This window comes from Cnephaeus nilssonii (genome assembly GCF_951640355.1).
Source record: "Cnephaeus nilssonii genome assembly, chromosome: 20".
NCBI classification, from domain to species: Eukaryota; Metazoa; Chordata; class Mammalia; order Chiroptera; family Vespertilionidae; genus Cnephaeus; species Cnephaeus nilssonii.
Genome location: NC_137091.1, coordinates 35906405 through 35929268, shown reverse-complemented (window position 1 = coordinate 35929268; position 22864 = coordinate 35906405). Strand labels below are relative to the sequence as shown.

The 22864-nt window shown below is 43.8% G+C and overlaps 1 long non-coding RNA gene across 1 annotated transcript in view; it reads left to right on the top strand.

Moving 5' to 3' along the window:
• LOC307116096 overlaps nt 1-14595 on the top strand; it is a 38250-nt gene extending 23655 nt beyond the window's left edge. The window contains exon 5 of the long non-coding RNA XR_013815176.1: nt 10228-14595. This is a non-coding gene — a long non-coding RNA (uncharacterized lncRNA). The remainder of the gene's footprint in view (nt 1-10227) is intronic.
• The last annotated feature ends 8269 nt before the right edge of the window (nt 14596-22864 follow it).

Genomic DNA, 22864 nt, shown 5'->3' with positions numbered 1-22864 from the left:
CTGGCTGGCCCTGGCCTCCACTCAAGGCTACAAAGTTTCAATTATAGAAGATAAATAAATCCCAGATACCTGCTTCCAGCCGGCCCTGGCCTATGCTTGGGTCACCAGGAGGCATGGCTGGCCTGCACACCACCACAGGCCCCTCACCCAGGCTGCCCCATGCCCCAAGGGAACCCCCACCCTGATCTGGGACACCCTTCAGGGCAAACCAGCCGACCCCCACCTGTGCACCAGGCCTCTATCCTATCTAATAAAAGAGTAATATGCAAATTGACTGTCACTCAAACACACAAGATGGCTTCCCCCATGTGGACACAAGATGGCCGCCACAAGATGGCCAGCAAGGGAGGGCAGTTGGGGAGGGACCAAGCCTGCAAGGGAGGGCAGTTGTGGGCAATCAGGCCAGCAAGGGAGGGCAGATGGGGGCGATAAAGCATGCAGGGGAGGGCAGATAGGGGTGACCAGGCCGGCAGAGGAGGAAAATTGGGGGCGACTGGGCCTGCAGGGAAGGGAAATTGGGGGGGGACCCAGGCCTGCAAGGGAGAGCAGTTGGGGGGCACCAGGCCTGCAGGGGAGGGCAGTTAGGGGAAATCAGGCTGGCAGGGGAGCAGTTAGGCATCAATCAGGCTGGCAGGGGAGTGCTTAGGGGGTGATCAGGCTGACAGGCAGAAGTGGTTAGGGGCAATCAGGAAGGCAGGCAGGTGAGCATTTGGGAGCCAGCAGTCCTGGATTGTGGGAAGGATGTCCAACTGCCTGTTAAGGCCCGATGCTACTGGGATCAGGCCTAAACGGGCAGTCAGACATCCCTTGAGGGGTCCCAGATTGGAGAGGGTGCAGGATGGGCTGAGGGACACACACACCCTTGCACGAATTTCATGTACCGTGCCTCTACTCCTATATAATAAAAGAGTAGTATGCAAATTGACCATCACTCCAACACACAAGATGGCCACCACAAGATGGCTGGCAGGGGAGGACAGTTGTGGGGGGACCAGGCCTGCAGGGGAGGGCAGTTGGGAGTGACCCAGGCAAGCAGGGGAGGGGAGTTGGGGGGACCAAGCCTGCAGGGGAGGGCAGTTGGGGGGAAATCAGGCCTGCAGGGGAGAGAAGTTGGGGGGACCAGGCCTGCAGGGTAGGGCAGTTGGGAGGTACCAGGCCTGCAGGGGAGGGGACTTAGGGGCAACAAGGCCTGCAGGGTAGTGAAGTTGCGGGGGGACCAGGCCTGCAGGGGAGGGCAGTTGAGGGGAACCAGGCCTGCAGGGGAGGGAAGTTGGGGGGGACCAGGCCTGGAGGGTGACCATGCCGGCAAGGGAGGGCAGTTAGGGGCAACCAGGCCAGCAGGGGAGGACAGTTAGGAGCTATCGGGACGGCAGGGAGCAGTTAGGCATCGATCAGGCTAGCAGGGGAGTGGTTAGTGAGTGATTAGGCTGCCAGGCAGAAGTGGTTAGGGGCAATCAGGAAGGAAGGCAGGCGAGCGGTTGGGAGCCAGCAGTCCTGAATTGTGAGAGGGATGTCCGACTGCCTGTTTAGACCAGATCCTGGTCGGGCCTAAACGGGCAGTCGAACATCCCTTGAGGGGTCCCAGATCGGAGAGGGTGCAGACTGGGCTGAGGGACACAACCCACCTAACCCCCGTGCACAAATTTTGTGCACCGGGCCTCTAGTCCTATATAATAAAAAGGGAATATGCAAATTGACCGTCACTTTGCCACAGAGATGGCAGTGCCAACAGCAAAGGCGGTTTGGTAACACAAGATGGCTGCATCCACAGCGGATGCGGGCGGGGGGGTGGGGTTTCCGTGATACAAGATGGCTGCGCCCATAATGGAGGCAGGGTTTCTGTAACACAAGATGGCTGTAAGCAGAGGCCAAGTTCCTATAACGAGCCTTAACAAGCAATCAGCAGGGACCTGAGGCTATGCCCCCACCACCCCCGTGGGGCTTGACGGGACCTTAGGCTGTTCCCTGCACCCTGGCACCAGGCTGGGGAACCACAGGCCGTGCCCCCCAACCAACAGGGCTTGAAAAGGGCACCTGAGGCTGCACCCCCCTCCCAGTGGAGCTTGTCGGGAGACCTGAGGCTGCACCCCCCACCCGGCGGGGCTTGACAAGGGTGAAACCGGCCGGGTCTGGATCTCGCCCAATGGGGGGTACTGGCTGGGTCTGGGTCTCACGTGATTTTGAAGCACACATGGGTGGGTGGGGGCTAGACTCTGGGTCCCGTGGTGCACCCCAGACTCTGACAGGAGAAAGACTTTCATATACATTTTACTAATTTTCTTTCATCTCTGACACTTCCATTATAGAGAAAGGGAAATAGCAATATTAAAATATTTCCTCTAAATAATCCTCTTTTAATGTGCATGAATTTCGTGCACCTGGCCACTAGTGTATATATAAAAGCCTAAGCAACTGTGACAACCAGCTGGTAGCTATGGCCTGCACTGATCACCAGGGGGCAGACGCTCAATGCAGGAACTTCCCCCTGGTGGTCAGTGTGCTCCCACAGCCAACCTCCCATGGCTGACCAATCTCCCATGGTCCCTCCCCCCGGGCAGCCGGCCTCGATCCAGACTGGGCAAGACAGCCCCTATCGGCAGCCAGGCCAAGGGACCTCACTCATGTATGAATTCGTGCACCAGGCCTCTAGTTGGAAATAATAGCCCAGAGGATGAGTTATCAAATAGTAACTTGAGATCTTGTCAGGAAATTCCCCTCAAAGCCCTACCAAAAACTGAGGAAAATAAAACCAGAGATATGAAGAACAAAGGCCTGTCAGGATCAGCTCCCAAGGGAACCTTGTCCTTACCCCCATTAATTCCTCTCTGTTCCTTCCTTCATATTTTCATCCTACTGTGTCCCCATTTTCACAGTGGCAGCCTTTTAACCTGTACTTTGGATCCTTTCTCCTGCAAGTCTCTTTATCCCTTAACAAATACTTATTTTCTTTTTTTTAATATGTTTTTTTATTGATTTTAAAGAGAGAGGAAGGGAGGAGGAGAGAGAAACGTCAATGAGAAGCATCAATTGGCTGCCTCCTGCACACCCCCTATAGTGGAATGAGCCTGTAACCTGGGCATGTACCCTGATTGGAATAGAAACAGCAACCTTTCAGTGCACGGGCCACCCAACTGAGCCACACAGACAGGGCTATACTTATTTTCTTAAAACAGCTTCTCACTTTACCTCATTCAGCAATTCTACTATTAACTTTTGAGAGGTAAGGGAAGGATGTATAGTGGCAAAAGACAGACAGACTCTGGAGTCAGACTGCCCTAGTTCAAATCCTGACTCTGCCACTTACTAGATTTGAGAATTTAGATGAATTATTTACATTCTCTGTGCTTTGGTTTTCTCCTCTGCAAATGGAGATAAAAATAGTGTCTCATGTAGTTATTGTTGCTTTTGTGTACATTAATAATAATGTGAAAATTCCAAGAACCATGCCAGACAATTGTGACCACTTAATAAATGTTAGTAAATATTATTAATTGGTACTTGCTAGACAGATTTGGAACTTCTTAATACTTAATCATTAGCTACCGCCCTCCTGAATAATCTGCTAATATCATTATTTCCATCTAGAATCATTTCTTCTCTATCTGAACAACGCCCTTAAAATTTTCTTTCATGATTGTCTGCTGACAAATTCTCAGTTTTGAACCACATGAAAATGTCTTTGTTCTACATTCTTCATTCTCTCTTATATGATATTTTCACTGGGTATGGAATTCTGTTTTGGCAGGAATTTTCTCTCATCCCAAAGAAGAAATAATTCCACTGATAAATTTCTTCAACTTTGGAAAAAGTTCCACATATAGTTAAAGCCAGTGTTCTTTGAATAAGGCACTCTCCTCTTTGTTTATAATTTTTTTTCTTGTCTTTTTTTATCTTTATTATTGAAAGTATTACATATGTCCCCCTTATTCCCCTATTGACCTCTTCTAGCCTGCACTTGCCCGCCCCCCCACCCCACGCCCCAGGCCTTCACCACCCTATTGTCTGTGTCCATGGTTCCATGGTTTATGTGCCCATAATGGAGGCTGTACCCTCTCCAATCTGGGATTCCTCTAACCTCTTCTGCCTGCCAGCCTGATCACCCCCTAACCACTCCCCTGCCAGCCTGATGGATGCTTAACTGCTCCCCTGTCAGCCCCATTGCCCCCAACTGCCCTCCCCTGCAGGCCTGGGTCCCCCCCAACTGCCTCCCCTGCAGACCTGGTCACCCCTAATTGCCCTCCCTTGCAGGCCTGGTCCCTCCCAACTGCCCTCCCCTGATGGCCTGCTCACCCACAACTGCCCTCCCCTGCAGGCCATCTTGTTGTGGCCATCTTGTGTCCACATGGGGGCAGCCTACTTGTGTGTTGGAGTGATGGTCAATGTGCATATTACCTCTTTATTATATAGGATACAAATTCTTTGATTGATCACTTTCCACCCATCCACCCACCCTCCCGCACTTTCCCTCTGAGATTCCACAGTCTAGTCAAGCTTCTTTGTCTCTGGATCTTCTCCCTTCATCAGTTTATTTTGTTCATTAGATACCACATATGAGTGAGATCATGTGATACTTGTCTTTCTTTGACTGGCTTATTTAATTTAGCATGATACTCTCCCTCCATGCTGTCTCAAAAGGTAAGAGATTCTTCTTTTTTACTGCTGCATAGTATTCCATGGTATAATGTACCACACCTCTTTTTATCCACTCATCTACTGATGGGCACTTGGGCTGCTTACAGATTTTCAGCCCTGCTGAATATGTCCATTCAACTTTTTGAGGACTTCTCGCATTTATTATGACCTGCTGGGCTTAGCCTCCAGCAATGACCATTACATAAAATTTACCAGTTTTAACTATTCAATTCACTGGCATTAATTATACTCACAGTGTTGTGCAGCCATCTCCACTATCCATTTTCAGAATTTATTCATAATCCCAAACATAAACTGTATCCATTAAACAATAATGCTCCATTTTCCTCTCCTCCTAGCCCCTGGTAACCTTTGTTCTACTTTCTGTCTCTATTAATTTGTCTATCCTAGGTACTTTATATAAATGGAACCATACAACTTGTAGCCTTTTGCATCTGGCTTATTTCACTTAGCATAATGTGTTTTTTATTTGTTTTTATTTCTCACCTAAGAATATAGACTTTTAAATTAATTTTAGAGGGAGGTAGAGGGAGGAAGGGAGGGGGGAGAGAGAAAGTGAGGGAAAGAGAGAAAGAGAGAGAAACATCAATTGGTTGCTCCCCGGCACTCACCAGGAATCAAACTCAAACTCTCAACCTGGGTATGTGCCCTGACCAGGAATTGCACCCACCACCTTTTGGTACATGGGATGACACTCCAACCAACTGAGCCACACAGGCCAGAGACTGAAGTTTTGTATTTTAGAGTCATTGAGTTTTTTCTACGAATATCTCTGAAGATGAAACATCTTTCTAGAACATTTTTGTAAGAGCGTAACAGAGTCAAACAATAATTGTCTGTAAATGACAAAAGACTTAATAGCCAGGGTTAAAGATTTGGTGACATGCCCTAGCCGGTTTGGCTCAGTGGATCGAGCATCAGCCTGCAGACTGAAGGGTCCCAGGTTGGATTCCAGTCAAGGGCATATGCCCAGTTGCAGGCTCGATCCCCAGTAGGGAGTATGCAGGAGGGAGCCAATCAATGAGTCTCTCTCATCATTGATGTTCCTATCTATCTCTCTCTCTGCCTCTCTGAAGTCAATTAAAAAATACTGGGGAAAAAAAGATTTGGTGACAGTTTACATATATATGTACATATAAATAATGTAATTGGCTTATTTATCTCTTCTTATCTTAGCTGAATCATACAAAAATTTTTTAAGATCTCTCCTCCATGAACCTGTTGTAAATATGCATACCTTTTGTAACATACACAAACCTTTTGTCAGGTACATATATTTTTTTAGGTGTTTTTTGATGTGTTTTAAATTTTGAAATAATTATTTTACTCTTAGACAAAATTACTTTTTCTTTTTTTACGCATATCCTTTATCATTCTTTATCAAAGAAACATTTTTTCTTCAACAAAAATACATCTCCATGTTTCATATCTTTCTCTACCAAAAACATACATTTTACATTTATATATAGTTAGTTTGTTTTTTTTTCTTTATTATTTTTAGTTTTGTAAAAAAAAAAACATAGCTTTTTTACAAATCAGTTTTGTAAAAGAATGTATGCAATAGTTTGTATTTTTAAAAGGCCATTTTTTTTTTCAGTCCCTGTGAGCAAAGTTTTGGTTAGTTCCTGAGTGTTTATATGTTTATATGTTAAAGACATGGTAAGAGTTAAAATTTTAAGAGACAGAGGAAGACTATAAGTTTTTTGGCATTATTTATTTGACAATTGTCCTATGTATTTAACATACTAAATATGCCTGATTAGTTTAATTTGTTTTTCATTTATAAAAAGAGAACAAATCTTTGAAATGATTTAAGGATCCTTTTGAAAAACTCCAATTTTTTTTAAATCTCAAAGGTCAAAGAAAAGGCTTTAATTTTTTTAATCTTGGGAAGCTTGTCAGATATATCAATCTTTTAAAATATATTTTTATTGATTTCAGAGAGGAAGGGGAGAGGGAGAGAGAGATAGAAACATCAATGATGAGAGAGAATCACTGATCGGCTGCCTCCCACACGCCCCCCACTGGGGACTGAGACTGAAACCCGGGCACATGCCCTTGACCAGAATCAAACCTTGGACCCTTCAATCTGAAGGCTGATATTCTATCCACTGAGTCAAACTGGCTAGGGCTATATCAGTTTTTTAATAATATTTGGTCAAATATAAGTCATTGTGGAACAGTACTTACATTATTTATTTAACCAAAGTGACAATAAAATATTTTAATGACAAATACAGAAGGCTACATAGTTGTAAACAAAATTTTAATTTTTGTTGTGGTGGTTGGTAGTTGTTTTTTGTTGCTAATCCTAACTGGAGAATATTTTTCCATTGTTTTTTATTTTTATTTTTTGTGTTTGTTTAATCTTTATTGTTTGAGAATATTACAGATGTCTTCCCTTTTTCCCCCCATGACCCCCTTCCACCCAGTTCCTGTTCTCCCAGGTCTTCTGTTTTCTGTGTCCATAGGTAATGTATATATGCATTTAAGTTCTTTGGTTAATTGCTTCCCATCACCCACCCTTCCCCCTGAGATTCATCAATCTGTTCCATGTTTCCATACCTCTGGCTCTATTTTATTCATCAGTTTATTTTGTTCATTAGATTCCTTGTTCATTTATTTTGATTTTTAGATTCAACTGTTGATTTATTGACATTTTATTGTTCATATTTTTTATCCTTTCTTCTTGCCCTTCTGAAAGAATACCCTTCAACATTTAATGTAATAGTGTTTTGGTGGTGATGAACTCCGTTAGCTTTTCCTTGTCTGTGAAGCTCTTTATCTGACCTTCAATTCTAAATGATAGCTTTGCTGGGTAGAGTAATCTTTATTGTAGGTCCTTGCTTTTCATCACTTTGAATATTTCTTGCCACTCCCTTCTGGCCTGCATAGTTTCTGTTGAGAAGTCAGCTGACAGTCGGATGGGCATTCCCTTGTAGGTAACTAACTGCTTTTCTCTTACTGCTTTTAAGATTCTCTCTTTCTCTTTTGCCCTTGGCATTTTAATTACGATGTATCTTGGTGTGGGCCTCTTTTGGTTCATCTTGTTTGGGACTCTCTGTGCTCCCTGGATTTGTAAGTCTCCTTCACCAGGTAGGGGAAGTTTTCTGTCATTATTTTTTCAAATAGGTTTTCAATATCTTGCTCTCTTCTCCTTAGGGCGCCCCAATAATAAGGATGTTGGTACCCTTGCAGGTGTCCCAGAGGCTCCTTACACTATCTTCATATTTTTTTTATTCTTTTTTCTTTTTGTTCTTCTGATTGGGTGGGGGTTTTTTCTTCCTAATATTCCAAGTCATTGATTTATTCTCGGTATCCTCTATTCTACTGTTGAATCTCTGTAAATTATTCTTTATTTCATTAGTGTATGCTTAATTTCTGACTGATCCTTTTTCATGTCCTTGACATTCTCACTAAGATCCTTTAAATTCTTACTAAGTCCCTTGAAGCTCTCATTAAGATCCTTGAACATCCTTATAACCATGGTTTTGAACTCTGTTTCTATTAACCTTTTGCACTCGGATGTCGAGTGTGACTCGACACGGTTAGCATCGGTAGCAGCTCTTTTTATACTCTTTGAATGTATCAATAATTTGAAATATAAAAAAATCCAAATAAATAAGTTTGTATGAAAAGAAACTCCAGTTTTTTATTCTACAGCCGCACTTTGTAAAATCTGGGGTATTTAAAAAATTAAATCCCGAGTAGAATAAAGGAGCCGAGAAAAAAGCAAGCGAGTGCAAAGGGTTAATTTGTTTGCTTCCATTTCATTTAGTTATTTTTCTGGAGATTTCTTCTATCCTTTCATTTGTGACATATTTCTTTATCTCCATATTTTGGCTGCTTCACTGTGTTTGTTTCCATGTATTAGATAAAGCTGCTATGTCTCCTGGAATTGGTAGAGTGGCCTTGTGTAGTAGATGTCCTATAGGGCCCAGAGGCTCAGCCTCCCCAGTTACTTGAATGGAGAACTCTACATATGCTCCTGTGTGGGCTGTATGCCCAGTCTTGTTGTAGTTGAGCCTTGATAGCTGTTTGTATCACTGAGAGGAATTGACCTCCAGGCCAATTGGCTGTGGGGACCAGCTGCAACTATAGTAGAAGAGCTGCTGTTGTGGATTGCAGGTTCAGTCCCCAGCCACAGATTGGGCATGTGCAGGAGGCAACCAGTCAATGTGTCTCTCTCACATCGATGTTTCCCTTTCTCTCTCTCCCCCTCTATCCTCTCCTCCCTTCCTACATTCTCTCTAAAAAAAAAAAAATCAATGGAAAATATATCCTGGGTAAGATTAACAAGAGAAGAATGAGTTCAAGTGAAATCTCATTGAAAATGAAAGCAAGTTTTATTCAAGTAGAAACAAAGAGCCCTAGCTGTTTTTGGCTCAGTGGATAGAGCGTTGGCCTGCAGACTAAAGGGTCCCGGGTTTGACTCTAGTCAAGGATACATGCCTGGGTTGTGGGCTCGGTTCCCAGTAGCAGGCATGCAGGAGGCAGCCAATCAGTGATTCTCTCTCATAATTGATGTTTCTATTCCTCTCTCCCTCTCCATTCCTCTCTGAAATCAATACACTGTATGTATATTAGCCTTTTATTATATATACTGAGTGGCCAGATTATTATGATCTCTGAACGCATAATTATCTGGCCACTCAGTGTATATTCTATATAATAAAAAGCTAATATGCAAATTGTCCCCTTGATCAGGAGTTCGACCAGCAGGCAGGCCGGCCAACTGCCCATGTCCCCTCCCCCTGGCCAGGCTGGCCGGACCCCATTCATGCACGAATTCATGCACTGGGATATATATATATATATATATATATATATATATATATATATATATAATTTCTTTTTTAAAGAGGCTAGGATGTGGATAACTGGAGATAGGATCAAGGGTGGCGCTGCCTGCTGCTCCCCTGGTTGCAAGTCTCACAGGGCACCACTATGAAAGAAGCAAAAGTACACATCTGAATGTACTGTGTTGAACTCCCAAGTGAGTTGCGCACTGGGTCAGTCAGTTCTTAGTATTTTATATGTTTCCAAGGATAGGTTGTTTCTGAACTTTGTGGTGCCAAATTCTGACCCTGCCTTCTGGTTGGGAGGGTACTTGTCCCTAATATGGTTAATTCAGGAAGTGTCATGATGTTCACTCCCCTCAGCCTCCCTTCTACTTGTGGTGTCAGTTTTCATTATAATAATGGCATAATGAGCTTTGGGGTCTTTCTCTGGTCAGTTTTTCCTCTATCTCAGATTTAACTGGTTTTAGCCAGTCCTTGCTATTGCTGACTTCTGCACCAGTGCAGGACTTTCCTGCCATAAACTATTTCCCATGATCATGTGTGGAGGCTGGGGCTCTGGTGAGAGGATCTAATACTATGGTCCTGTGATGTCCACTCCTACTTCCTCATTCCACGTAGGGAGTTTCCCTAATTTATTTCTATCCTGCCTCAATACAAGCTATTCACCTTTTATGGTTATTTCATTTTATGTCTCTAGTCTACTGTAGAACATTTTTCTTTCTTTTATACCAGGAGAACAACTTGGATTCATATATATACTTTTTTTTTTCAGACTTGGAGTCCAGATGTGAGAAATTTCCACAAAAAGATCTTTTTGAAGTAGAGACATTCAATTGGGAGCTAATGGAAAACCTTAAATGCTGTAGTTTTGAGAGCTCTAGTTTTAGAGAAGACTGGGAATACAAACGCCAACTTGCAAGACAACAAGTAAACCAGGAATGTTATTTCAAGCAAGTAAAAATCACATATGAAAACATACCCACTTTTGAACATCATGCATCCCTCACTGTACATCAGAGCAATGAGACTGGAAAGAAACTGATTGAATGTAATGAATGTGGGAAAGCATTTAGCCGTGGCTCACACCTTATTCAACATCAGAAAACTCATTCTGGTGAAAAGCCATTTGAATGTAAGGAATGTGGGAAGGCCTTTAGTCGAGCCTCACACCTTGTTCAGCATCAAAGAATTCATACAGGTGAGAAACCTTATGACTGTAAGGAATGTGGGAAGGCCTTTGGTCGTACTTCAGAACTCACTCTGCATCAGAGACTTCATACTGGTGTCAAACCCTATGAATGTAAACAGTGTGGAAAGACCTTTAGACAGCATTCACAACTTATTCTGCATCAAAGAACCCATACAGGTGAGAAACCTTATGTATGTAAAGACTGTGGGAAGGCTTTTATTCGTGGCTCACAACTTACTGTTCACTGGAGAATTCATACAGGGGCTAGACCCTATCAATGTAAAGAATGTGGAAAGGCCTTTAGACAGCATTCACAACTGACTGTACATCAGAGAATTCACACCGGGGAGAAACCCTATGAATGTAAAGAATGTGGAAAGGGCTTTATTCATAGCTCAGAAGTTACTCGACATCAAAGAATTCATTCTGGGGAGAAACCTTATGAATGTAAAGAATGTGGAAAGGCCTTTAGACAGCATGCACAGCTTACTCGACATCAGAGAGTTCATACTGGTGACAGACCCTATAATTGTAAGGACTGTGGGAAGGCCTTTAGTCGTAGTTCATACCTTATTCAACATCAAAGAATTCATACTGGTGACAAACCCTACAAATGTAAGGAATGTGGGAAAGCCTTTATTCGTATTTCACAACTGACGCATCATCAGCGAATCCATACTTGTGAGAAACCCTATCAATGTAGGGAATGTGGAATGGCCTTTATTCGTAGTTCACAACTTACTGAACATCAGAGAATTCATCCTGGTATCAAGCCTTACGAATGTAGAGAATGTGGACAGGCCTTTATTCTTGGTACACAGCTCATTGAACACTATAGAATCCATACTGGTTAGAAAGCTTTTAATATTAGGGATGCAGGAAAGCCTTTAATGGAGTTCACACCTGACTTAATATTAGGTAATGCCTAATGTAGTGTAATATCAGAAAACCTTCATTTGTCACTTCCATTGTGGAACATCAGACAACTCATACCAGAAGAAAAGTTAATAAACGTGGGGATTCTTTTTACCTCAAAATCACTGTTTACTATGTATCAGAGAACTTATGGTGAAAAAATATTAATATGAATGTAAAGTCTTTTCTTACCACTCAAAATGTATCAACCTCTGAGAATTCCTAATAGAAAATAACCCTATTAAAATGTTTTGTGAATGTGCCTTTTGCCGTAGCATATACCTTACTTAGCATTATCTCATTTCTACCAGTTACTGATGGTATATCATTGGACAAATTATGCGATCTCTCTGTTCCTCATTTTACTTATTTTTAAGCAATGGTAATTATACCTACCTGATAGAGATTTTGTGAGGACTGTCAAATATTTTAAATAAAGGCTGTGTTGAATAAATATTAGTTATCATTAGTTAACAGTATTACTGTTAAGGAATTCATGCGGGAAGAAGGCCTTCTGAATGTATCAAATATCAGAAAGTCATCATAACTTGTTATGATAATTCATTCTGAAAAACAGTAAAGTATAATTAGCATGAGAAGTTACTTCATTCAAAAGGTTAGAAATTCATATTAGTGGGAGGAGAAACCAAGATGGCGGCATAGGTAAACACCTAAACTGCTGCCTCGCACAACAATTTCAAAACTACAACTAAAAGGCAAAACGGACATCATCCAGAACCACAGGAAAGCTGTCTGAGTGGAAATTCTACAACTAGAAGGAAAGAGAAAAGCACATGGAGAATCAGAGGAGCTGCAAAAGGCTGAGGTACAGAGACACACACGCCAAGAGGACGGGCGGTTGAGTGCCTGGCTGGCTTTCTCTAGCAGGAAAGAGACAAAAGCTCCTGACTGCTCTGAATCCCAATTCCGACTGCACTGAACCCCAGTTCCTGGGACCCAGGCTCATTCGGGGGGAATCTGGACTGTCAGGTGGAAACTCAGGGAGCCGCAAAAGGCAGAGATCTGGAGGCATGCTGCGAATGCGCGCAGAGAGGATTGACTGCTGAGTGTGCCACTGGCTTTCTCTAGCGGGAGGGAAACGGAAGCTCCTGACTGCACTGAACTTCAGTTCCAGGTGAGAATCTGAGAATCCAGATTCATTGGGAGAGAAACTGGACTGTCTGGCAGCGGGCGAAACTTGGGGGTGACTTTCTCTCAGATATGCTTGCAGCGATTAACAAGGGACACTGAGACCCCAGGGCCTCATAGGGCAGGGCTGATGGGAAGCAAAGACTGTCTGCTCAGCCCTGAGACTCCGCCCCATCCAAGCTGAGCACAGAGGCTTTTGCAATTTTGCAAGTCTTGTCTCATAAGGCTGTCTCCAGCACAGAAGTTCTCCTGGCATAGACACAGCTGATCCTCACAACCAATTGGCCTGGAGGTTAATTCCTCCCACTGATACCAACAACAATCAAGACTTAACTACAATAAGGCTGTACACACAGTTCACAAAGGGGTGCACCAAGAGTATCCACCTCAGGTAACTGGAGAGGCCGAGCCCCTGGGCCATATAGGACACCTAGCACACAAAGCTACCCTACCAACTCAGGGAAGCAGCGAAAATGCAGAGACAAAGAAACAGATCACAAATGAAACAAATGGAGGAAAACAAACAACTGGATATAGAGTTTAAAACCACTGTTATAAGGTTTTTCAAGAATTTCCTAGAAAAGGCCGATAAATTTAGCAAGACCCTGGAGGATATGAAAAAAAAAAAAAAAAACAACAACTAGAAATTAAACATACACTGACTGAAATAAAAAATATTATACAGAGACCCAACAGCAGACTATAGGAACGCAAGAATCAAGTCAAAGATTTGAAACACAAAGAAGCAAAAAACACTCAACCGGAAAAGAAAAAAGAATAAAAAAATTTGAAGATAGTGTAAGAAGCCTCTGGGACAACTTCAAGTGTACCAACATCAGAATTATGGGGGTGACAGAAGAAGAGAGAGAGCAAGATACTGAAAACCGCCCCGGCTGGTTTGGCTCAGTGGATAGAGTGTCGGCCTGCGGACTGAAGGGTCCCAGGTTTGATTCCGGTCAAGGGCATGTACCTTGGTTGCAGGCACATCCCCAGTAGGGAGTGTGTAGGAGGCAGCTGATTGATGTTTCTCTCCCATCAATGTTTCTGATTCTCTATTCCTCTCCCTTCCTCTCTGTAAAAAATCAATAAAAATATATTTTAAAAATACTAAAAAAAAAAAAAAAAAGATACTGAAAACCTATTTGAAGAATTAATTACTGAAAACTTCCCCCACCTGGTGAAAGAAATAGACTTACAAGTCCAGGAAGCGCACAGAACACCAAACAAAAGGAATCCAAAGAGGACCACAGTAAGACACATCATAATTAAAATGCCAAGGGCAAAAGACAAAGAGAGAATATTAACCCTTTGCACTCGCTTGCTTTTTTCTCGATTCCTTTATTCTAATGCTAACCTTGTCAAGTCACACTCAACATTCGAGTGCAAAAGGTTAAAAGCAGCAAGAGAAAAACAGTTAATTACCTAAAAACAGTTAATTACCTAATAAGGGAGCTCCCATATGATTGTCAGCTGATTTCTCAACAGAAACTATGCAGGCCAGATGGTAGTGGCAAGAAATATTCAAAGTGATGAATAGCAAGAACCTACAACCAAGATTACTCTACCCAGCAAAGCTATCATTCAGAATTGAAGGTCAGATAAAGAGCTTCACAGATAAGGAAAAGCTAAAGGAGTCCATCAACACCAAACCAGTATTATATGAAATGCTGAAAGATATTCTTTAAGAAGAGGAAGAAGAAGAAAAAGATAAAAATTATGAACAACAACTACATATCAACAAGTGAATCTAAAAATCAAGTGAATAAAAAATCTGATGAACAGAATAAACTGGTGAATATAGAATCAGAGGCATAGAAAGGGAGTGGACTGACAATTCTCAGAAGGAATGGAGTGTGGCGGGTGCGGGAAGAGACTGGACAAAATTCGTACACCTATGGATGAGGACAGTGGCGGGGGAGGTAAGGGCAGAAGGTGGGGTGGGAACCAGGTGGAGGGGAGCTATGGGGGGGGGGGGGAGAGGAACTATTGTAATAATATGAACAATAAAGATTTATTTAATTTTTTAAAAAAGAAATTCATATTAGTCCTAGGTGCCTATAGCTACCTGTTCATAGGAGCAAAGTCAATAGAGCATTGTCTCCCATCTTTTATCTGGGGAAAAAATCAGAAAATTAGAAGGTAACAGAAAAGTAGCCAAAAGAAAGCTGCCATTTAGAAATCTAAAACCACAAGTACTGTATGTCTTTATTTCAAGAAAAATAAAAACTAAATTTACAAACTAGAAATGCATGACAGTGAATTCTATGTATCAAAACCAGATCATTGTAGCCAAAGCTGTACTTTTGTCAGAAGCAAGAATTGAAGGTAGTGGTTTTGTTCTCCTAATGTCGATCTTCAACACCTTCCTTCTCCCCCGACCATTGCAGGTCACATACCAAGCACTCTGAATGGATGAATGGTCAACTCTAAAAGTTAGGAGAAAATTACCACATAAACCCAAGTCAACAATAAGAATTAGTATTAGCCGTAGCCGGTTTGGCTCAGTGGATAGAGCATTGGCCTGTGAACTGAAAGGCCCCAGGTTAGATTACGGTCAAGGGCACATGCTCAGGTTGTGGGTTTGATCCCCAGTGGGGGACTTGCAGGAGGCAGCTGATCCATGATTCTCTCTCCTCATGGATGTTTCTATCCCTCTTCCTTCCTCTCTGAAATCAGCAAAAAAAAAAAAAAAAGTATATATATTTTTAAAAGAATTAGTATTAAAAAGGAAAAAAAACATTTTAATAAAGTAGAAAACAGTAGACAATCTGGACGTAGTTTATTCAACAAGTTATAAAGTGATTTACAAGTCTAATCTAGAAAAAACACATTTACCATTATGAATGAGGAAGGGGTAGATTTTTTGAAGTAGCTCCTGTGCATTACTTTAATCTAATATATCTGAAATCTAGAGAGAATGTATTTTCTAAAATATCATAATTGGTTCAAGAAGATGTAGAATACCTGGATAAATCAAAGATTATAAAAGGAGGTTAAAAAGTCATCAAATCTCTAGCTGGTTTGGCTTGGTGGATAGAGCATTGGCCTGCGGACTAAGGGTCCCAGGTTCAATTCCAGTCAACGCTTGTACCTTGGTTGCAGGCACATCCCCAGTAGGGGGTGTGCAGGAGGCAGCTGATCTGTTTCTCGTTGATGTTTCTAACTCTCTATCCCTCTCCCTTCCTCTCTGTAAAAATCAATTTATATCCTACCTAATAATAGACAAATATGCAAATTTACCGCACCTTTGCTATGCCCAGCCATCCCCACCAGCCAATCAGGGCAAGTATGCAAATTATCCCAACCAAGATGGCGGTTAATTTGCATATCAAGACAGCATAGAAAGAAGCCAAGAGCTTCAGAAGGGAGCAAAGCTGTGGAGAAGCAAGCAAGCGGGGCTGGGGGAGAAGGAGAGCAGGCGGGCTGGCGGAGAAGGGAGGAGAGCGGGTGGGCTGGCAGAGAAGGAAGGAGAGCGGGTCGGCTGGCAGAGAAGGGAGGAGCAGAGGCAGGGCCAGGGGAGAAGGGAGGAGAGCAGGCGGGCTGGCGGAGAAGGAAGGAGAGCGGGTGGGCTGGCAGAGAAGGAAGGAGAGCGGGTCGGCTGGCAGAGAAGGGAGGAGCAGAGGCAGGGCCAGGGGAGAAGGGAGGAGAGCAGGCGGGCTGGCGGAGAAGGAAGGAGAGCGGGTGGGCTGGCAGAGAAGGAAGGAGAGCGGGTGGGCTGGCAGAGAAGGGAGGAGCAGAGGCAGGGCCAGGGGAGAAGGGAGGAGAGCGGGTGGGCTGGCGGAGAAGAGAGGAGCGGAGGCGGGGTCAGGGGAGAAGGGAGGAGAGCGGGTGGGCTGGTGGAGAAGGGAGGAGAGCAGGCGGGCTGGCGGAGAAGGGAGGAGAGGAGGCAGGGTCGGGGGAGAAGGAAGGAGAGTGGGCGGGCTGGCGGAGAAGGGAGGAGAGCAGGCGGGCTGACGGAGAAGGGAGGAGAGCAGGCGGGCTGGCGGAGAAGGGAGGAGAGCAGGCGGGCTGGCGGAGAAGGGAGGAGCGGAGGCAGGGTCGGGGGAGAAGGAAGGAGAGTGGGCGGGCTGACGGAGAAGGGAGGAGAGCAGGCGGGCTGGCGGAGAAGGGAGGAGCGGAGGCAGGGTCGGGGGAGAAGAAAGGAGAGTGGGCGGGCTGGCGGAGAAGGGAGGAGAGCAGGCGGGGTCGGGGGAGAAGGAAGGAGAGCAGGCGGGGCGGGGTAGAGTGCAGCAGGAAGCCCTATTGCAGGAAACTTCCTGCAACGGGAACGCTAGTGTATGTATATATATATTTATAGGCCTTCCTTCCCCTGGCTGCTGGCACAAGCTTCCCTCTTGCACCCAGGACCCCAGCTTCCCTCCCAGCCCCAGCTACATCCAGAAGGTCATCCGGAAGGATGTCCAGTCTAATTAGCATATTACTCTTTTATTATTATAGATTATTATAGATAATGAACTCTCAGAAAGAGAAACTAAAAAAAAAAAATCCCATTTACCATTGCAACAACAACAACAAAATAAGATACTTAGGAATAAACTTAACCAAGGAGGTAAAAGACCTGTACTTGGAAAATTATAGGACACTGAAAAAGAAATACAGGAAGATAAAAACAAATGGAAGCATATGCCATGTTTATGGATTGGAAGAATTAACATAATTAAAATGTCTGTACTACCCAAAGCAATCTATAGATTCAATGCAATCCCTATTAAAATGCCATGGCATATTTCACAGAGCTATTTCACAATACTCCAAAAATTTATATGAAACCAAAAAGACCCCTAATAGCTGCAGTAATCTTGACAAAGAAGAAGGTAGTAGGAGGGATCAAAATACCGGTTATCAAACTATACTACAAAGCCATTCTAACCAAAACAGCCTGGTACTGGCACAAGGCCAGGCATTATAGACCAATGGATTAGAAAAGAGACAGACCCCAGAAATTGACCCACACCATTACAGTCAAGTAATATTTGACAAAGGAGGCGAGAACATACAATAAAGACAACCTCTTCAATAAATGGTGCTGGGAAAACTGGACAGATACATGCAAAACGATGAAACTAGACCACCAACTTACACCATACAGAAGAATAAACTCAAAATGGGTAAAAGACTTAAATGTAAGGCATGAAACCACAAAAACCTTAGAGGAGAATATAGGCAGTAAAAGCTCAAACATCTTATGCAGCAACATGTTTACAGACACATCTCCTGGGGCAGAGGTAACTAAGGAGAAAATAAACAAATGGGACTACATCAAAGTAAAAAGCTTCTGCACAGCAAAAGAAACCACCATCAAATTAAAAATGAAACCCACTGAATGGGAGCACATACTTGCCAATAATACATCTGATAAAGAGTTAATGTCCAAAATATGTCAAGTACTTATACAACTCAGCAAAAAAGACAAACAATCCAATTAAAAAATGGGCAGAAGTCCTGAATAGACATTTCTCCAAAGTGGACATATAGATGGCCAAGAGACACATGAAAAAATGCTCAGTCACTAATCATCAGAGAGATGCAACTTAAAACCACAATGAGATATCACCTCACACCTGTCACAATGGCTACCATCAGCAAATCAACAAACAACAAGTGCTGGCAGGGATGTGGAGAAAAGGGACGTGGAATTCACTGCTGGTAGGAATGCAGACTGGTGCAGACGTTATGGAAAGAAGTATGGAATTTCCTCAAAAAAGTAAAAATGGAACTTCCGTTTGACCCAGCGATCCTACTTTTGGGAATACATCCTAAAATCCCCAAAACAGCAATCAGAAAGAATACTTGCAGCCCTATGTTCATAGCAGCACAATTTACAATAACTAAGATTTGGAAACAGCCCAAGTGCCCATCAGTAGATGAGTGGATAAAAAAAACTGTGGGACATTTACACCATGGAATACTCTGCAGCTGTAAAAAAGAGGGATCTCTTACCCTTTGGGATAGCACAGATGGACCTAGAAAATATTATGCTATTTTTTCCAATCCATGAAATAAGCCAATCTGAGAAAGATACATATCACATGATCTCACTTATTTGTGGAATCTAATGAACACAAATGAATTGACCAACAAAATAAGACCTGAAGCATGGAGACATGGAACAGACTGACATACCTAGATGTGGGAGTAGGGGGACAAGAAGAGATAAACCAAAGAACTTATATACTTACTAGAGGCCTGGTGCATGAAATTCATGCACGGTTATGGTCCCTAGGGTTGGCTGGCAATAAGGACCGATCTGTGGGGTGACTGGCAGGGTGATCAGGGAGCCCCTGCTGGCATCTGCCTTGGCTGGCCTGGGGCCTGCGGGCTGGGGGTAGCTCCAGTGTTGAGTGTCTGCTCCCTGGTGGTCAGTGCATGTCATAACGACTAGTCATTCCACCGGTTTTTCTGCTGTTCGGTCAATTTGCAGATTAGGCTTTTATTATATAGGATATGAATAACCCATGGACACAAGCAATAGGGTAGTGAAGACCTGGGTGGGTGGTTAGGGGTTTAGAGGAAGGTGGCGGGGGTTGGGGGGAGAATGGAAGATATCTGTAATCAACAATAAAAAATATATTTTTAAAAATTGATCTTAATTGTGGGAACTGAAGTTTTGCTAGCCTATGCTTGTGTTTATTACCCTCTTTTCACAGTGTTGTTGCTGGTTTTGTGTGTTTTTTTAAGTATTATTGATTTCAGAGATGAAGGGAGAGGGAAACAGAGGTAGAAATATCAGTGATGAGAAGTAATCATCAATTGGCTGCCTTCTGCACACCCCACGCTGGGATCTAGCCCACAAACTGGGCCTGTGCCCTGACCGGGAATCAAACCACAACCTCCTGGTTCATAGGTCGACACTCAACCACGAGCCACACCGGCTGGAAGCTTTATCAAATAAAGAACTAACAACTATATTCTACTTATATATGCATATTACTAAAATGTAAAATCTCCAGGAGCCTATAAATTTATATGGATTTCTAGAAGTACTGGCAAGTCAAATCAGGAGAAACAAAAATTGATTATGGGACTAAATAAACTGAAAATATTTATAGTTTTTGTGACTTTTGTTGAAAGTATTGATGATTTTTAATCTTTGTTTTTTAGATATAAGAAAGCATTTTCAAAGAAGTTTGGTAAATTATATGTTTTTTTCCCTACCTTATTTCTCCAGAATTTGGCAATTTTAATATATATATATATATATATATATATATATATATATATATATATATATATATATTTTTATTGATTTCAGAGAGAGAAAGAGAGAGGGAGAGAGATTGAAACATGAATGATGAGAGAGAATCATTGATTAACTGCCTCCTGCACACCCTCTACTGGGGTCTGAGCCTGCAACTGGGGCATGTGCCCTTGACCAGAATTGAACCTGGGACCCTTAGTCCGAAGGCTGACGCTCTATCCATTGAGCCAAACTGGATAGGAGGAATTTGGCAAATCTTAATGAATGAGTTTTGGCAATACGTTTCTTTGCATGAATTCAATAAGAACAGTTTCCAATTGTGGTTTTATTAACCAACACTTTGGCATGTTGTGTCTAACATGCCTGGACTCTGGATGTCACCAGAAAGCCTTAAGGAATAAAGACAAATAAGAGCTCCTTGGATAAAAGTGTGGTACCTTGCTTGATCATGTGTTTCATGGCAGTCTTTCCAGATAAGGAATGAAGGTTGCTTTCCTGAGAGATGGCAAGGAAGGAACCTCAAGACATTTTGGGAACCTCAAGAATGTGAGGAATTCACCCAGTCTACAGGTATTGCAGGAAACCTGAGGGCAGCTAGGTGGCTCAGCTTCTTTGCCCTGAGGGCAATCAAAACTCAATTATGAAATTCCAGCAAAGCAGATTAAAAAAAAAAAAAAGGCCTACATGATCAATTGCCATTCTTATTGTGTTCACACAAATGATCAGGCGAAATTGAAACCATAACAATACAGTAAATAAATTGGTCTTAATTTGACTCCTTAATAAAAACAAGGGTGATTTTTTTTGGGGGGGGGGGTTGTGTTTCAGTAGACTCTATAACACACAGTTGTGAATATTAGACTCAAAGCTTTATTTTTCACCTATGAATTGAACTGGATCCTGAATTTATCTCTGGCTTTTACCCCAATATACAAAATGTCATAACACAGTTTGCCTCCACAGGTTACAAGTCCTACTCGTATCCAGGGAATACCATCTCTTGACACCATTGCTCCCTCCTTCCATGCCCAATCCTCATCATACTTCTGACGGAGAGCAAGCATCTCTTGCCTCTGAAGGAAAACTTCCTCTCTCCTCAGCATGAAGCAGTTACACAAGAGACCCTGTGCCCTTTTTCTCTGAAAGAATTCAGTGCCAACATCCTTGAGTGGGGGGATGTGGTAGGCAGTTAGACATAAGCAGAGCAAGGATGATGGGCCACCTGGAGGAGAAATGAACAGGACCCTAAGATGTGTGTCTCACCACTCTAATTGCTCTGAAGCTGGCAATGGAGGAACCTCTGTAGAATGGACCTTTACATTTTTGCCAAGTAGGAGTTGGAACACCTATTGATAATATATAGAATCATTCCATTCACTTTGGGAAGTCACATATAGGGACCTTTATATGTTGGGACCCACTGTCTGGGAAAAGGATGCAGGGATGTTTTCTCTAAAGGTTACTGCAGTAGTTCCTGTGGCAAACGTCAGACTTTTACTGAGTGTTCTAGTTATTGTCTTTCAGTATGTAATCCTTTCTAATAAAAGGGTAATATGCAAATTGACCATCACTCCAACACACAACGTGGCCACTCCCATGTGGTCAAAGATGGCCACCCCATGTGGATACAACATGGCCACCACAAGACGGCCAGCAGGGACGGGCAGTTGTGGGCGATCCGGGCAGCAAGGGAGGATAGTTGGGAGGGACCCAGGCCTACAGGGGAGGGCAGTTGGGAGGGACCTGGCTTGAAGGGGAAGACAGTTGGGGGTGACCAGGCCTGTAGGGGAGGGCAGTTGGGAGGGACCTGGCTTGAAGGGGAAGACAGTTGGGGGTGACCAGGCCTGTAGGGGAGGGCAGTTGGGAGGGACCCAGGCCAGCAGGGGAGGGCAGTTGGGGGGGACCAGGCCTGAAGGGGAGGGCAGTTAGGGGGGACCAGTCCTGTAGGGGAGGGCATTTGGGGGTGACCAGGCCTGAAGGGAAGGGCAGTTGAGGGGGACCAGGCCTGAGGGGAGGGCAGTTGGGAGGGACCCAGGCCTGCAGGGGAGGGCAGTTGGGGGGGACCAGGCCTGCAGGGGAGGGTAGTTGGGGGTGACCAGGCCAAAAGGGGAGGGCAGTTGGGGGTATCAGGCCTGCAACGGAGGGCAGTTGGGGGCAACCAAGCCGGCAGGGGAGGGCAACTAGGGGAGACCAGGCTGGCAACGGAGGGCAGTTAGGGGTGACCATGCCAGTAGGGGAGGGCAATTAGGGGCTATTGGGCCAGCAGGGGATCAGTTAGGCATTGATCAGGCTGGCAGGCAGAAACGGTTAAGGGCAATCAAGCAGGCAGGCAGGCGAGCGGTTGGGAGCCAGCAGTCCTGGATTATGAGAGGGATGTCCAACTGCCCATTTAAACGGGCAGTCAGACATCCCTCAAGGTGTCCTGGATTGGAGAGGTTGCAGGCTGGGCTGAGGGACACATACACCCCTCTCCCCCGTGCATGAATTTTGTGCACCAGGCCTCTAGTAACTATAATATGAATTGTTCTGATGATTTCACCCTCCATTATAGTAATCGACATACTAAGCTGCTGGCAGGGTGGCTTCTGATATGTGGGTTCATATATTCCTGCTAACAGCCGCAGGGGGCCCTGTTCCTTCGGGTGACTGTCTTTATGCCTCAGAAACATCACAGGGTCTGAACCAAGAGAGAACTTCTCAGGGCCATGACACCAAACAGCAACGACAATCCACTCCTGTGGAGCCCTGCTGACTATACTGCTTTAACCATTTCTGTTATGCTGGTAAAAACCCAGAATGCCACTTCCAGGGCTACACAGGGGACAAATCAAGAGCTGAGCCAGGCCAGGGAGGCAGTTCTAGAGAATCGGGCAGCAATAGATTATTTGCTGTTGTGGCATAACCACGGTTGTGAGGAATTAAAAGGAATGTGCTATTTTAATCTTTCTGACAATTCTC